Source organism: Chinchilla lanigera, unplaced genomic scaffold (assembly GCF_000276665.1).
Source record: "Chinchilla lanigera isolate Chin_1 unplaced genomic scaffold, ChiLan1.0 scaffold00020, whole genome shotgun sequence".
NCBI classification, from domain to species: domain Eukaryota; kingdom Metazoa; phylum Chordata; class Mammalia; order Rodentia; family Chinchillidae; genus Chinchilla; species Chinchilla lanigera.
In genome coordinates, this window is record NW_004955421.1 from 13,457,674 (window position 1) to 13,473,763 (window position 16,090).

A 16,090-nucleotide genomic window follows, 5' to 3' on the forward strand; every position below is an offset into this window, starting at 1 on the left:
GAAGCTACTTCTAAACTGCTACAACTACTTCACTTATTCTAAAACTTCCATTGCTAGGTATGTATGTGCAACCTACTCAGTGCTTAACACACAGAGTAACATCCAACAAACCTGGTGTTTGAGGGATCTGAGAACAATGATGTATATTGGACTCTCTCTGGCTCACTAGCTCACTCGTTGGAGGAGATCTTGTTTCAAAAAATCCAACCTCCACTTTCTTTAACCACAACTTCTGCCTCATGGATCCCTGATTTCTAATTATCATGAGATATACAGAAAAGACTGTGCCAGTGTGGGAATTGAGTGGTTATAGCAAAGTGCTTTTCATTTCATTCCTTCTCTGCTCTTGAAAGGCCAATTATTAAAATGGGATATAAGTTCTTAAGGAGAGAACAAAAATCTGCTTTATTCCTTTCCTCCCTAGATATAATAGGTACCATCTCTCCAACTGCAAGACAAAGAGATTACTTTCTCCAAGAGCTAGACAAGACCCCAACAAGACTAGGACACTTTTTCGAATAAAAAGCCTAGGAAACACTTGCAGAAAGCACTATAGCAATGTCCTAGAGAAATTTTTGAATATTTCCTTTGTTATTTTGGAGAAATTTATAAGAGATCCCAATAGGATCAAAGAAGATAGAAGAAAATGTCACCTAATTTTTATAGATTTGTTATAACACACCTAAGAAATTACCAGTTATGTCACATTTCAGCAGTGAAATGGATGTCCTAGTTCAAAATACATCTTAATAAGCAGCAACAAACAAAATTTCTGTGTAAATATTTCTCATAAGTCACAGTATTCTTTCACTGAAGTCATGTTCAGCTGTATAAATTGAATTTAGACTTCACAATGTAACTGAAATTATTTTCCTTTTCCAAGTGAGTCACAATAACAAAATATAAAAATGTCAGAAAAATTTATTTTATATTATCATTATTTGATGATATATAAAAGTTAACATACTTTGTTAGAATCTCTAAGTAATTATAACACTTTAATTTGTCTCAGTTAAGCATGGCATTTAAATAGGAAAGGTATTTTCCACTAAAAATATTATTAAAAGAAGACTTCAATATAATCCTTTTTATCATTTCTTTTATAATTCAAAGTAAAAATGACCTTGACCAAGAATTCAAATTTTAAAATGTCCAGTAATGAAGTATATCAGCTCCATGTACCTCCTAATATGATACAGCAAGGAGGATATAACATTCAATTCTTCAGTATGTGGCAAGTAAAATCTCCATGAAATCATAATAATTCTCAGGCAACGCCAAACAGAGGAAAACATGAGACAATTATAAAATAACTCCTACAAGAAAAACTAACACTGGCAAAGACAGCTTGACAAGTGGTCCCTTACTGGAGATGATGAAAGAGCCAGGACCTGATAACCGATAACAGTGTGAAATTCTTGATTAGATCCTGGACTACAAAATATGTGTTAGTGGAAACCTGTAAAAATTTGGACAAGATCTGATAATTAATTTCTGCTATTGAACTGTTGCTTATTTCCTGATTTCGATAGGTTGTATGGAGTTTAGATAGCATAACATTAGAAGAAAGTATGTGAAGGGTGTATGGAAAATCTGTATTATTACTGTATCATTTTACTTTTTATAAACATAAATTTACTTCAAATTTGTCTTTTAATAAAAAGTCAGTGCTTTTTGTTAAAAAAATGACTTTGATTTTAAAAACATATATAACAAATCTGTTAAATAATATTAAATATTTTGGAAATTTTTTCTTCATTTAATCACTGCAGTAATTGGTTGCCATGATCGGAAATTTACTTAATATGGACCATTTTTATTGTGAATTAATTTTTATGTTGTATTTTTATCTTTTCTGACAAAAAATCCTTCAAAGTTAACATGTAGCATTTTCCTTTTAGTAGTCTTTCTATAAAATATTTCAGACTGTACAATAAGGTTCTTTCTCAACAATAGACATAGTTTTACTTTTATGAAAGAAGAAAGATAATATTTTAAAAACAATCCCTAGAAACATGACCTGTGCATCCCATATACTTATTGTGAAAGAGTAGAAAATATTTTGTGACTTTCCTTGTTTTCCCTAGTTGATCAAAAAATGACGGAGCTTCCAGTCAAATTTGAAGTTAAATATCCAAATTTACTATACTCCTAACAAGCTACTGATGTACTTTAAAATAGCTTCTATGCCAAAGTTTACTATTGACCACAGAAATTACTAAAGCTCCCTCTTACATCCCCACATGCTCGCAAGAGTGCAGAGCAGGTGTTCACCCTCAAAGGCTGGAGCCTCAGAGATCCTTTTACATGACTCTGTAGTAATGCAGGTTGAAACAGTATATAATGGACACAAATAAAGATGTAGTGGTGACACATGCCACCTCCACCTAGGAGCGCACGTGGCCTTCCTAGGTTTGTGCCAAATCGCAGTGTACCCCCCGACACACTCCGCTTACTTTTCCATCATTCCGTCTTCCTGGACCTACCAGCTACCAGAAATTGCTGCTTTTTCAGGATTGTCTTACTTATAAACAATGGAATCACGGTGACTCCCATACATAAATGGAACTCAAGGTACCTTTGACATGACAAGGCATATTTAGCCTGGTTGGCTTTTCTAAATAACAACAGTATTAAATAAGCAAACAGACACCGATGTACACTCGTCACTGAAAGCACTGAGATATGGAATGTGGATTATTAGAAGACAAGGAAGAAGCAGCACTTGATTCATGACAGCAAAATCCATATCCTCTATGATCCACTCTCCCCAGCCCATTTTGATCCTCCAGCCTCATCTCTACCTCCCTCCTCTTTTTCCCCTCGCATTTGCTCCATGCCCTGCCTCTCTACAGAGTCCACGTGACCAAAGTTCCTTCACATAATTCAATCAGCTACCCCTAGGGCCCTAACCGCAACCACTTTATTACCTCCTAATGCTTCTTCCCCTCCAGGTCCTTCATTCATCTCAACATATAATTTTAACCACTAGATCCAAGATCATAGCTGATTTTAAGGTAGCAGGAGGGGATGAATTCTTTTGAAAGACTACTCCTGATTTATGATGCGAATTACAGCCAATCAGTCACACGTTGCAGGCTGTACCTATAAGCCAATATGTAAATCTCAGTCTTTTTCAGTTGGATCTACAAGCATCAACAGCTCATGATTTTTCTCTTCACAAGGCTGATGTTGCCTCTTAAAGTAGGATATGCAAAATGGCAGTTGGTGATCCACATGAAAACTTCAAATGATTGTGACACTCCATGATGTAGTCTTAAAAAATTAAATTATTTTGCCTTATTAGATTTATATGCAGATAGATTTTATATCAGCATTCATAAATCTGGCTTTTCTTTAAAGAAACAATAAAATAGTGGACACACCTTACACTCATTAATACTCACCAGAGGTTTAAGAAAGAGCTGCTATCTTTCCACTGAGAACCTGATTTCTAGTCTCTAATCTTCCTTCCTGTATCCTAACTGGCCCATTTCACTGATTTTTATGATATGGCTGCTCCTATAACCATTTAATTTGTGGCAGTGGTTTAGGAATTTAGATTAATAGTTTATCAAGAATGCAAAAGAGCCATTTAATATTCATTGATAAAGATACTAATAGGAGGGTTTTTGGTTTTTTGGGAGGGTTGTCTTTTTGAGACAGGGTTTGCTCTGCAGTTCAGGGTGGACTTGAACTCACTTTGCAGCCCAGGCCGGCCTGGAGCTCACAGCAATCCTCTCCCACCTGAGCCTCCCAAGTGCCAAGATCACAGGCATGTGCCACCACTCCAAGTCTAGAGCAGTTTTTTTTTTTTCCAATGAGAGAAATCTACACTTTAATACAGAAGTAGAGGCACATGCACATGTAAATCTTAGCTAAATGATATATGATATAAAAATAAAATATGTTAATATATTCTGGAGCAACAGTACTTTTACCACCGTAAGTTAAATGCTATTTTCATTTTAAATAAAATCATTATGTAAAAGCAATAAAAGACTCATATTTAAAATTTGTTTGGATGAAATGTTAATGAATTTTATAAAAATGTAAGATAATACAAAGGATTCTGAATAATTTGTCAGAATTTTTTCAAGAAGATATTTTTTCCAAATTCAAAACAGTTCTACTCATTAACGTGTTTTTTTTTTAAAAAAAGCTGAAGATCTTATTTAGACAGTCGCAGTAAAAAACAAAGATAAAACTTATTAGGACTACAAATTGCTGTTATTACATTCCACAGACATTCTCATAATAAAATAGGTTAAAAAACAGATTAATCGTATGCTTTCCCCTTCAAAGGAAGAAGACTTTTGCTTGTTACTATAGCAACCACATACAATTCCAACTATTAACTTTCTTATTACAGGAAAAAATCAATAACGACATAGATTGCTTAAGATAACATATAGCTTTGGAGAAGACCTATTTATTTGCTCAATATTATTACAAACACTTTCACTATAAAAAATCAAAAGCAAACACTTTTTTTAAAAAAACCAGGAGCAGAGCAAGTGTTAGCAAAACCACACTCACTGCTCCTTCTTGCTGGCTCCCATACATATATAGACTAATTATGTGTAAAATATAATCTTCTCTGGTCAGCCATCCCTGCTGTAAATGTGCATGTTATGCCCATAAAAATATACCACTAACCTTTGCAATTTCCTTTAAAATTAAAACAGCAGTTAACTTTCAGTTCAACTAATGTTTATGGGCTGAATTTACCAGAGCTGGGTTTGCATACTTAAACATAGATCAATGAATTCTTTCTCCTGGAAAAGCTGTCAAGCTAAATGGTATACACCTTCAGGGAATTATCTAAACAATTGTTTAATCCACATTACACCCAGTAACAGGTTTCACTCTTGTGGCTTTTTGTTTCTTCTCTAAATTTTGTCTCACAGACTCAAATGCTTTGGTTAACAATGCAGCAAGCAGAGCTTTACTGATCATCTAGCGGAAGGAATAGAAGACAAGTAAAACTCTAGGGAATAATAACATTCCCATCTTTTCCAATTAATTTTATTTTATACAGTTTTTATAACCTCTGACCACATAGGCTGAAATCTGTATGCCTCATCCAGAGTTGTCTGTTTGGAAAGAAAATTGTACGATTAAAAATATTTTACACCTTTTATTCTAACTTTATCCACTTTATTAACCAGAAAAATATTCGGGTTTTTTAGTGGGAAACAAAAAACTACAGTCCAAATACTGACTAACACCCTCAGCCCCTCTTCCTCCAAAGCAGAAAATCAAAGAGGAAATATGACTATATTATTTGACTCTTATTTTCTTTTGTTTCTGTAGCTGAAGTCTGAAATAAAAATGAAGCTACATGACATCCAGTAGCCAGAAGGGCTCATGGTTTTTGTATCAGTCAGGGTTTTACTGGAGAAACAGATATAACATAGGATATACAAATTATAAGAAATTACAAGATTGGCTTACCACGGTCAGCCAGAGAGTTGTATGGGAAAGTGTGCAGAGGGTGTCTGCACACTGAAGACCGAAGGAATCAGTCCAGGGTCTGGAGTTCACTGCAGTGTTCCGTGCAAGTCCGTACCAGGAGGCCGATGAGTCTGAGATGGAAGACTGAAAGATCCAAGGTGGAAGCCGAAGAGTCTGCACTAGAAGCCAGGAGACAAGTCCAAGCTGAAAGTGAAGACTGGAGCTCCTCCAAAAGGAATGGAAGTACCTCTGTCCTTCTTCATTTCCCTTTTATATTATCTAGGTGATGATCCACCCTCGGGTGGCTCCTCTACACCCTAGGGTGGCTTCTCTACACCCTAGGGTGTCTCCTCTACACCCTAGGGTGGCTCCTCTACACCCTAGGGTGGATCCTCTACACTGTAGGGTGTAGAATTGCTGAGCCAAATGCTGAACCATGTTCAGTTATGCTTCTAAACTTCTCAAGTTGACATAATCAATCAACCACTACAGTTTTATTCTTCACACTGGAAATGGGTCTCATGCTTTAGATGTGAAAAGAATGTGCTACACTTTTATGTCAATTTTCTTGTAAGGTGTCAAAATTTTTACTCTTATTTCAACGTAAAACAAGTAAAGTGCAAGGACAAAAGTAAATCAGTGGAATGTTTTATAATTATCTGAATCCTCAGATCGGGAGGAGCCATCACTATTGTATTATTTTTAAAGAGATGACAGTAAGGTATAAAAATAATTCTTACGGGATCCTGTTTTAGCCAACTGCCTGGATAATCACATTTGCTCAGATGCATGTGGATTCCTTTCCAATAAAGACATTGCTAGAGAGGGCTATTAGAGATTGAGGAAATTGACCTGTGATGACTTCCTGTTCAGAACAGAGCTGAATTTTCCATTCATCTCCATTGATGTCATAATCACCTTAATTTCTACATTGTCCTTCTAATCCCCAGCCTCTTCATTTGCCATCATCTTAAGCCCTATTGTATCTTCAGGGGAAATAACCAAAATAATTCTTTGCAGCCAATGTGGACAGTAACCGCTCTTGCTACATTAACTATCGTTTCACAAACAAGAAAGTGAACAATTACTATGTTTAATTTAGAAACTGAGTGCTGTGTGGACACATAGCTGTCTTCATATGTTGACTCATGCTGAATTTTCATTTTATAAAGTTTATAATTAAGCCATGTCAGGTGGTATTGAGCTAGGCCTTTACCTCTTCATGCAACTACTATTCGTAACAGTGATTTCTAATGGTTAACAATACTCAGCAACAATTATACTCTTCATTCACAGCTTTTCAAAAATATTCAAAGCATTTCCCTAATAGTAAATGTTTTCTTCTTTTCTGATAGACATTGGGTGCTTACAAGCATACATGTTTTTTCTTTCAGGTGGCAAGATATATTTGGTGTATTCTAGTCAAAATAGCCTATGTTTTACCACACCGAGGAGTAGAGATTCTGATAATGCTTGTTGAAAACCAAAACTTCATGTTGAATTATAGCTAGCATGTAATTTTCCAAATAGGAATATTCTTTCTCTGAGTGGCTGGCTGATTTGCCTGTGGTTAGCTGAGTTGCCTTAGTTACCATAGCAATTTGAAAACAAAACTTCCTAATTGATATTTCATTTAAAATAGTAGAATTCTCACCATTTACTTGAAGAGTATGATTTCTATTTATTTTAATCAGTCTATTCTAGCTAGATAGTTATGATGATTCTCAAAGTAGCGTAGAAGAGGTAATAAACTATTAATTAATAACCAAAGCTTATCTAATGACACAAGAATGTATATCATACTTCTATGGGTTTATAGCTGTCATTCTGTATTCGAAGAAAGATTTAAAACCCATGTTGTGTTTCCCTCATGAACTGTGCATCTTTGACTTAGATACCTCATGATCCTGAAAGAATCTGTATTCTGTATTCTAAAACTATGAATGGGAGCACCATCTTCCTAGTTTTGAGCAGTCTTAAACAAAAGTCTGTCTCATGTAGATTAAGATATAAATCCTTCTTTTTCAGGATAAAGAGAAGCAAACAATGACATGTCATGCCCAAACTGGAATATTTAGAGTTTTTTAAAGTAATTTTGCATTTCTATCTCTGAGGGGACCAGTTTTTATTTTACTTCTATATTGAAATTTTTGATATGAAACATATTTGTTGTAGCCATCAAAAAACTCATTAAAATGTGTAATATATTTATATAGGTGTGTGTGTATTCACCTATATTACAGAGATTTTAGTCTTCCTTCATTGTTTTCAATTAGTAAATGATGGTCCTCCTGAATGTTGTTAATTGCACCTGGGTATCTAATCATGTAACTGTAGTTTATATATAAACAGTAAAAAAATGTGACTTTTTCCATAGAATGAAATTAGTATTTTAAATTAATTTCCCCTACTGTATTCCATAAAATTCTTTTCATATAATTAGATAGCCCAAACTACATCATTTATCTATCACCCCTGTCATGCTCTCCTTCTCTTACACATACATATATACACATAGATATACAAGGTGTAATCAAAACATACAGCAAATTTTTAAATTTTGAAATTTATTATAGTAAAATACACAGTGCCATTAATCCCACTTGTAGTACTTCCTTTGCTTCAAACATACTTATCCTATTTATTTTTGCCACCTTCTGAGGCAGTTCTGGAAATCCTCTTTCATAAGCATTTTCAGTTGTGCTGTAATGGCTGCTTTGATGCCCTACACTTTTTCTGGTCATTTGACTTTGGAGAACCAGAAGTTAAACACGTCCAGATGCAGTGATTGAGTTGAGTGTGGACACAGCTCAGTATTTTTATGAGCTTGCATTTCCACTGAATGACACATGGCAGCAGCATTCACCATAGTTTTTTTTATCAGACCTCATGAAGACATACATGAAAGAGCACTTCCAGAACTGTTTCAGAAAGTAGTCGTAATGAAGAGATATGTAGGTTTGAAGTGAGGGCAATGTGTCTTTTACCTTATTCAATTTAAAAAATTTAAATATTCTCTATATATTTTCATCACACCTCATATATTACATACTTCACTGTCAACTTTCTAGAAAAATCATTTTCCATATGGCAGTAAAACTAATCTGTTTTTATATACTATTGAAATGATCCCTGAAAGTATAACCTTAGTAATCTGTTTTTAAAAGAAGTGATTTATATTATGTATGTATAAATTTTTTATAAGCAAGCATTTGGCTGAATCAAGTACCACGTTATAAAATAGTCTTCTGTTTTACTCTGGAACTCAATATTACTATGATGTTTTCTTTCAATCATAATTAGATGGAACTCACTTGTAATTATCTGAGGTTTGTTCCATGTAAAAATAGAAACACCACTAATTTTTAAGCCTACATTTGCAGATGTCAAATTTCTGAGAAATATGTGGGAATAAAAAAAAAATCAAACCTAAAGTTATCTTGATTACTAAAACAGAAAATTTGCATTTTTTTGGAAACAGTACATCATGAAGTGCAAAACTTGAGACAGTCCATTGATACTTAAAATAGTTTGAAATGTTTGAACATCAAATATTTAAATTGAGCTCCTAATCTTCTCGTGTTTTCACTCCTTCCAAAGCAGTGCTTCTGAGGGGGCTAGTTCTTATTTTATATCTATATTGAAATTTTTGATAGGAAACATAGTTGCTCTAACAATCAAAAAAAAACTCACCAAAAATGTGTAATATATCTATGCATGTGTGTGTGTATTCACCTACATTATAGAGATTTTAGTTTTTTCACTCATTGTTAGCAAGCTGGTTAACTTATCTCAATATTTAGGTTTAGTAAAATAAATACTTCTAGATACACAGTGATACTTTTCCAATCATCTGTTTTTATACATTTATTAAGGTCATTTTTTTTTTGCATCCCTTGATTTTTGTTAGCATTCACCATTTCAAAAACTTAGACTGATAAAAATGCCCTATGTTCCCAGTATTCAGAAACATCTTTAAATCACAACAATGAAAAGGTGAGAAAACGTGAAAGCAGTTATCCAAATATGACAACTGCAGGGTGGTAATGGTAATTCAGTCTTCTTCCAAAAATTAATTTAATATTTCTATAGAAATAGCCCACAAATCCTGCTCCTCCCTTGAGGACACTCCTAATGAGCATGTATTATCCATTGACCTTGGCTGCCCTTCAACACAGGTAGCAAACAGCTGGTTGATTTCTATAGCATGGGGGATGGTTTAAAGAAAATAAGGAAAGAAAATTTTTCAAAAAATAACATCCTATTAGCTTCATTTTCATATAATAAATTTTAGCAATTAGAAATGGAGTATTTCTTTATGGAAAGATTATTTTTTGAAGTCTAAACATGTTATTGAAATTCATCTAGGAGTACTCTCACTCACAGGACAAGAAAAAAATGCCACAGCATGAATATGTTTACTATTTCTGAGGAACATGAATGGGCATAATTTCAGAAGCTTATCAGTCTCTGAACTTGAATCTCACGCCAATAATCCTATGGAAGTGTTCTTACCCGGTTCTGAAGATTCTTCTTCCTTAGGTCTTTCAGACCAGACTTTCGTGCCTCAATCCCTGAAACTTTGACAGCTGGGACCAGATAAATCTCTGCTTCGGAACTCACCTGAGCCTCCCAGGATGTTTAGCAGAATTCCTGGCCCCCATCCAGGAGATGCCGCTAGCAGCTCCATTCACACCTGTGGCAAACAGCAATGGTACCAGACTACCAATAGGTCATAGCATGAGGGTGAAATTTGCTCCTGCTAAAGAATGTGTTAAAAGGGTTAACATGAACAGTTCCTTAAAAATGAAATAGAGTCTAGGAATGATAGTAATAGTATATGTTTTAATTTAGGTTGTCCAAGAAGCTCACTATAAGGTAAAGATTTGAGGGCAGGTGGCTCATTTAGGAGGCGGCCCCAGAAAGCTCTAGTAAAGGAAGAAAACATGAAGCAGCAGAGGGAGAAAAAAAAGCCAGGAGAGTCTAGTGAAAGACAGATTATTGCTCTATAGTACTGACTTTCATCTTGCCAGGAACTCTGGGACACTGTGAAGCATGTCCCTCTCTTGTCTCACCTGAGAGGTTGTGATATGCACCAAGTCCCCTCGTGCATTGCTAGCAACTACTCCTGAGGTAGTTTATTCCTGGGTGCCCTGTACCTACTTCATGGGGACATGTTTGTATCCTGTCCAGTGCATGTGGGCGGTAGGTGACTGAGCAAGACATTGTCAGTTTCTACAGCAGTAGTAGTCAAAGCAGTGCCTAAACCTGAAGCATCATATCAAGTGTGAATGTATTAGGAATCCAAATTCTCAAGCAGCACTTAAGACTTACAGTGGCAACTTCAGAGCTGAGGCCCAACAGTCTGTGTTTCAACAAGCCCTCCAGGAACCGCTGATGCAGACTCAGTGTGGATCGCTGGCCTAAGGCAGTATTTCCATCCAGGGACAATTTTGCACTCAGAGGACATTTGGCAATGTCTGGTTAAACTGCTGCTAGCCAAAAGTGGAAAGTGGTAGGGGTGTGGTACTAGGAGAATGTAGTTTGTAGTGACTGGGATAATGCTATGCAACCCACACTCTGCAAGACAGCCCCCCCCCCCCCCGACACTCACAAAGATCTGTCCTTTGTATGATGTTAATAGTTCTGAGGTTGAGAAAACCTAGTCTGGCAGAGGCACGGTGGGAATTATGAAGGGATGTGAGCAGGGTATCAGCTGCGTCTTCTGTAATTGTGTGTGTGTGTGTGTGTGTGTGTGTGTGTGTGTTTAATTTTCTACCACTTGCTTTTGTGTTTTTAATTTTGCAAAATTACTAAGCATCAGATTACTCACTCTGGATTCCAGATTCATACTACTCTTAGCACTGCTTGTTTGCATCTTAGATAAAGCTCAGTGTACAACCACTCTCACATTTCTTCCACTTGTGTCCTTGGGATGTTCCTTTCTCTTGAATAAAATAACCATATTCGTTTCCACATCCTCTATATCTTTCTCTGTTGTATACAGCCAAACTTTTCCCCAGTGTCTCCTGCCATATTTATCTATTCATTTTTCAACTGAGGTCTGCCTTCACAAATGCAGGTTCCCTTCAGTGTGGGAAAGAGGATGTCGTATCATCAATCCACTCAGTTCCCAGTTCTGTGAACCTCAGAAAAGGTGCAAGGATTAACACTCCCTCACCAATTTTAGTTCCTCAGTTGCAGGTGAATAATGTCTTTGAAATATTATGCCATCACCTAACATCGTGACAAGATACAATAGAATCAGAGAATTAGGCCTTGGGGTTTTCCTCAGAGCAACGAATGCATATAGAAAGCACAGATCCACATACAAAGGTGAGGGGATCCTCCTTGCTGCCATTAACAACTAATAATCAACTCTTTTGACTAATATTGGCTTTTGTGAAGTAATGTGTGCCTAGGCAGAATTTGGACCCCCACAACTTCTGCTCACTGGTGTTCCTCCATGCACACATAAGAGAATAAATCAAGCAGATGGAATGGAGGTAAGCAAGCAGTCTTTACATCAGCAAAACTCTAAAAGTCTAACACACTGAGTTAGGCAGGTGAGCCCAGTATAATCACATGAGCTCCCACAAACAGAAGTAGAAGAGGGTGCTAGGGAGCATTTGCAGAAGAGAAGTCAGAGAGATGCTAAGTCCAAGAAGGACCCAACAAGCTGTCACTGGTTTTGAAGATGAACTAGGAGGGCCACAGGCCAGGAAATGCAGCTGACAATGTCTACCGGTTAACAGCCAGTAAGGCAATGAGGACTTCAGAACAAAATCATAGGAACCTGAATTGTGCGGTCAAACTAAAAGAGTCTGGAAACAGACCCTTTCCCAGGAGCACTAAATAAGAGACCAGGAGAACCCAGCTGTTAGGGTTGATACATTGTGTCAACTTGAGGAGTTTAGAAGCTTAACTAAGTGGCTCAGCAGGGGACCAGAGTTCTCACTTTGTAAACATCTTGAGCTTGTGCAAGAGGTGGGCATGGAGATGGTGTGGGTGGATAGCCAGTGTACCAGATAAGGGAGGAAAAGAGGCTTACTTGCCCCCTCTTTTTTGCTCTTGCTGCTTTTGCTGTCTTCTGCTGCCTTGAAGTGTTGCCCTCTGCCATGTGCCACCCTGCCTTGGAGCCAGCTGATTATGGAATGAAACCGCCACAAACTGTGAGCTAAATAAAGCTTTCCTTCCTTAATTTTGAGTGTCCAGTGTTTTGTCTCAGCAATGAGAGAAAAGTAACCAAGACACCAACCACTAACGTCTTCCATTTCAGTGTCAGCAGTCTCTAACAGTAATCCTAATTGAGCCCCTGTGAGCTTCCAACACACAGAACAGTTGGAATCATAAAATGGGTGCTAAGATGCTAAGATTGTGGTAACTGGTTAGTAGTAATTGAAAGCCAATACACAAACAGTATTTCCTTTTGTGCTCGTGACAGCACCATAAGGGAAGCTTTTCTATCTCTGTAATTAAGGAAACAGAGGCTTAAAATAGTATATTGATCAGAGTTTTGAAGTAAATAAGTCAGAGTTGTAATCAGCATTTAGATCTGTCTGTCACCAAGGGCCATAACCTTACCTACTACTCAATTTTGTTTTCAAAGGCATCAGACGCCAACAGCACGTTGTTCTCATTTATCAGTGTATTTGGTGTCATTTCCTGAGGGGTTTGAACAATGTAGTAATTTGTACTAGGATTAGATAAATCTCACTAGAAGAAAATAATCCGTAAATCATACAGGCATGAGAACAAATGGCTTCTGCTGAATTTTTTTCTGGTAATAAATGCTACCTAAAATGGATCTAGGTACTATGATTATAAAGTAACGTTTGTCACCTAGTTAGGAGGACTATAAGCAAATTGTTACAGCCGTTATTTTGTTAAGGGGGAATTCATTTCACTTAACAGTGAGATAAGAAGAGCACTGATGCTGTGGCGTACTTTGTGAGGCGGGGTTTTTTCCTTATTCTTCCTCTACCCATTTCAAATCCTACACAGATTAATTCTTTTGAAAGCAACATACCCTGGCAGTACAAAGTCAACATTAAAGATTCTCCCACAAAGACATTTTAAAAGGAGAACCGTTTATCCTAACATTATGCAATGTTGGAATATCTTTTCGTTTGTAGGTCCTTATTTAAATCAGCAATGATGCCCAGCAGGTTGTGCGAGGGCTTTTGTATAAATACAATTGTACTTAATTCAGCGAGGAAAACTTGAAAGTGAACAGATTAAGCAGTACACATTTTTATTTCATGTATAACGCCTAGAGAAAAGGAAAGGCTACCAAAAGAGGTTAAAAAAATGAAGATGAATAAATAAAATATGTTCATGACAGGATAACAATCTGGGACCAGCTGCTACTGAACAAACATTTATTATTACCATCCATCTGAGGTTTAGGAGAAAATAGAATTTCCAGAAAGATGCTAAACAGGAAATGCATATCTGATAATCAAATATGCAAAGCTCCTGATTCCTAAGGATAATTGTTTTCCAGAGGAAGGCTTGAATTTGTTTAAGTGACATATAAATAACTCAAAGCTCGTGTTTAAAAAAAAGAGAGAGAACAGAACTCAAATCTGTATATAAGCAAAGCGTAAAATATATTCTATATTATTTTAGTAGTGAAACCTGTTACTAACTTCAGATCTTCTGAGTTTGTGCTAAGCTTGAAAACGTTTGAAAGTATTTTCCTGGTGTGTGGTTTGAGAATCTGACCTGTTCTCAGTCATGCCTTGGTCTGAGCCATCTTCCTCTCCCACCTAGACTGGAGAAGCCTGCAAGTTACCTCTACTTTTCTGTGGTCTGGTTGCCATTTATTAGCCAGGACAACTCATTTAAATCATAGGTCAGTTGGGCCATTGCTCCTGCCAAAACCTTCCTGTGTGTCCCCACCTCACACAGTCAGTGTCTAAGTCTACAATCTCCACGTAATGAGACAAACTTCCCACACCTCTTACCTTACCCAGACTTCAGTCCCTCCTGCGCTCTCTTGAATCTCACACCGCTCCAAACCCAGAGGGCTCTGTTTCACAGCAAGCAGGTCTGGTGAGCTTCCCCCACTGAGGTCTTTGCATTGGAGTTCCTGCTACCTGCAGTGCTCTGCTTCCATACTGGCATGAGTCTTGCTGTATATATTCAAATTTCTGAAAGCAATCTGCCCTCGTGCTCATATTAAAATGCCTTCCATCCCTCCACCATGCTTGATCCCCTTATCTATTTTTCCTATCTCTAGTTCCATTGTTTCCCACGTTATTCGGCACTTTCCACTTCTTATATCATCCACTTAGGAAGTTATTTATTCATTTCCCAGATTCTTCCACTAGAACTTAAGGTGCATAATTATAGGACCTTTGCTGGTTTTGAGAAGAGTGCTACAGAATAGAAATAGCAGAGCCATATGTACAATTTATCATTTTCTAAAAGCTTCAATAAAGTAGTAAAAGGCAGTACCTTAAAATTAATGTAATAAGTTGCTTACTTTGTGTGCTAATATATATCTCTAAAATAATATCATTTTTATTTGTGGCAGCAAGCACACTTGAAGTGTCAGATACTACATTTGACTAATACTTCCAGTATTGATGAACCCAGGTGTGGTACAATCTTAACACAAAGGAATCTCTGAATATGTCAGTTCAATCTGCTGCCATTGAATTTGTTGAGAGATGAACAAATGAGATTCCAAAGGTGCCTTGTCTGAGATTATTTGTACTGTGGAAATTGATCACTTCTTCTGACCTCTTCTAAAATTCAGCATGGCAGACTCAGATTCTCTCTGTCTCTGTCTCTGTCTCTCTCTCTATCTCTATTTTCCATCTCACCCTCCCTCTTTTCCTCCCTCCCTGCTCTCTGTTTCTCTCTTTCCAAACTTGTGGAGCTCTTAGTAAACTCATCTAATCAGTCTTTTCTATTTCTGTCTTCCATCTTGCACCTGGCATTATACATAAGCCCACAGTCATTTTTCTCTTAGTTTTCTAACTCTTCTCACTCTCCCAACTTGATTTTGACTTCATTCTTTAATTCACAAGTTCCTGCTACTCTCTTTCATTTGAGCGTCAATATTTAAAGGTATATGTTCAAGAATGTGTCCTGTTTTCATGATAAACAGTTTTCCAGTATACACATGAGTTGTGGCATGTGCCTGTTCAAGATGGTTATTTCTAACATTTAATGAGATTTCTATATTTGTACAAATATAATTAACAATGTATACATTGTGTTTGCATATTATGACTATATATGGTGTCTGAGAAGTGTTACAATTTAAGACTAAGAAGCAGAGAAAACACACACACACAAATGTACACACAGTATGTAAGGCATATGACCATTAAAAATGACTGCATCCTATTTTCTAAGATACAGCAGATTCTGTCTGTGTTCTGTTCTTCTTCTTAGACTCTTATTAAGTCGGGGTCCACCTCTTTCGTCTATAAACTCCTACACTTCTTTGCTTCAGGCATTTCTCTGGCTGCTGGAATCCACTGCACCACAGGCACCATGAGACAAAAATGTTGAATAATCAAACCCCATGAGAAACATCCCTCAACCAATAACTTCTGTGATCTGCTATGCTAATACGTGCTTCTTGGTATATAAATCTGTTTGTCAGCTTTCTGTC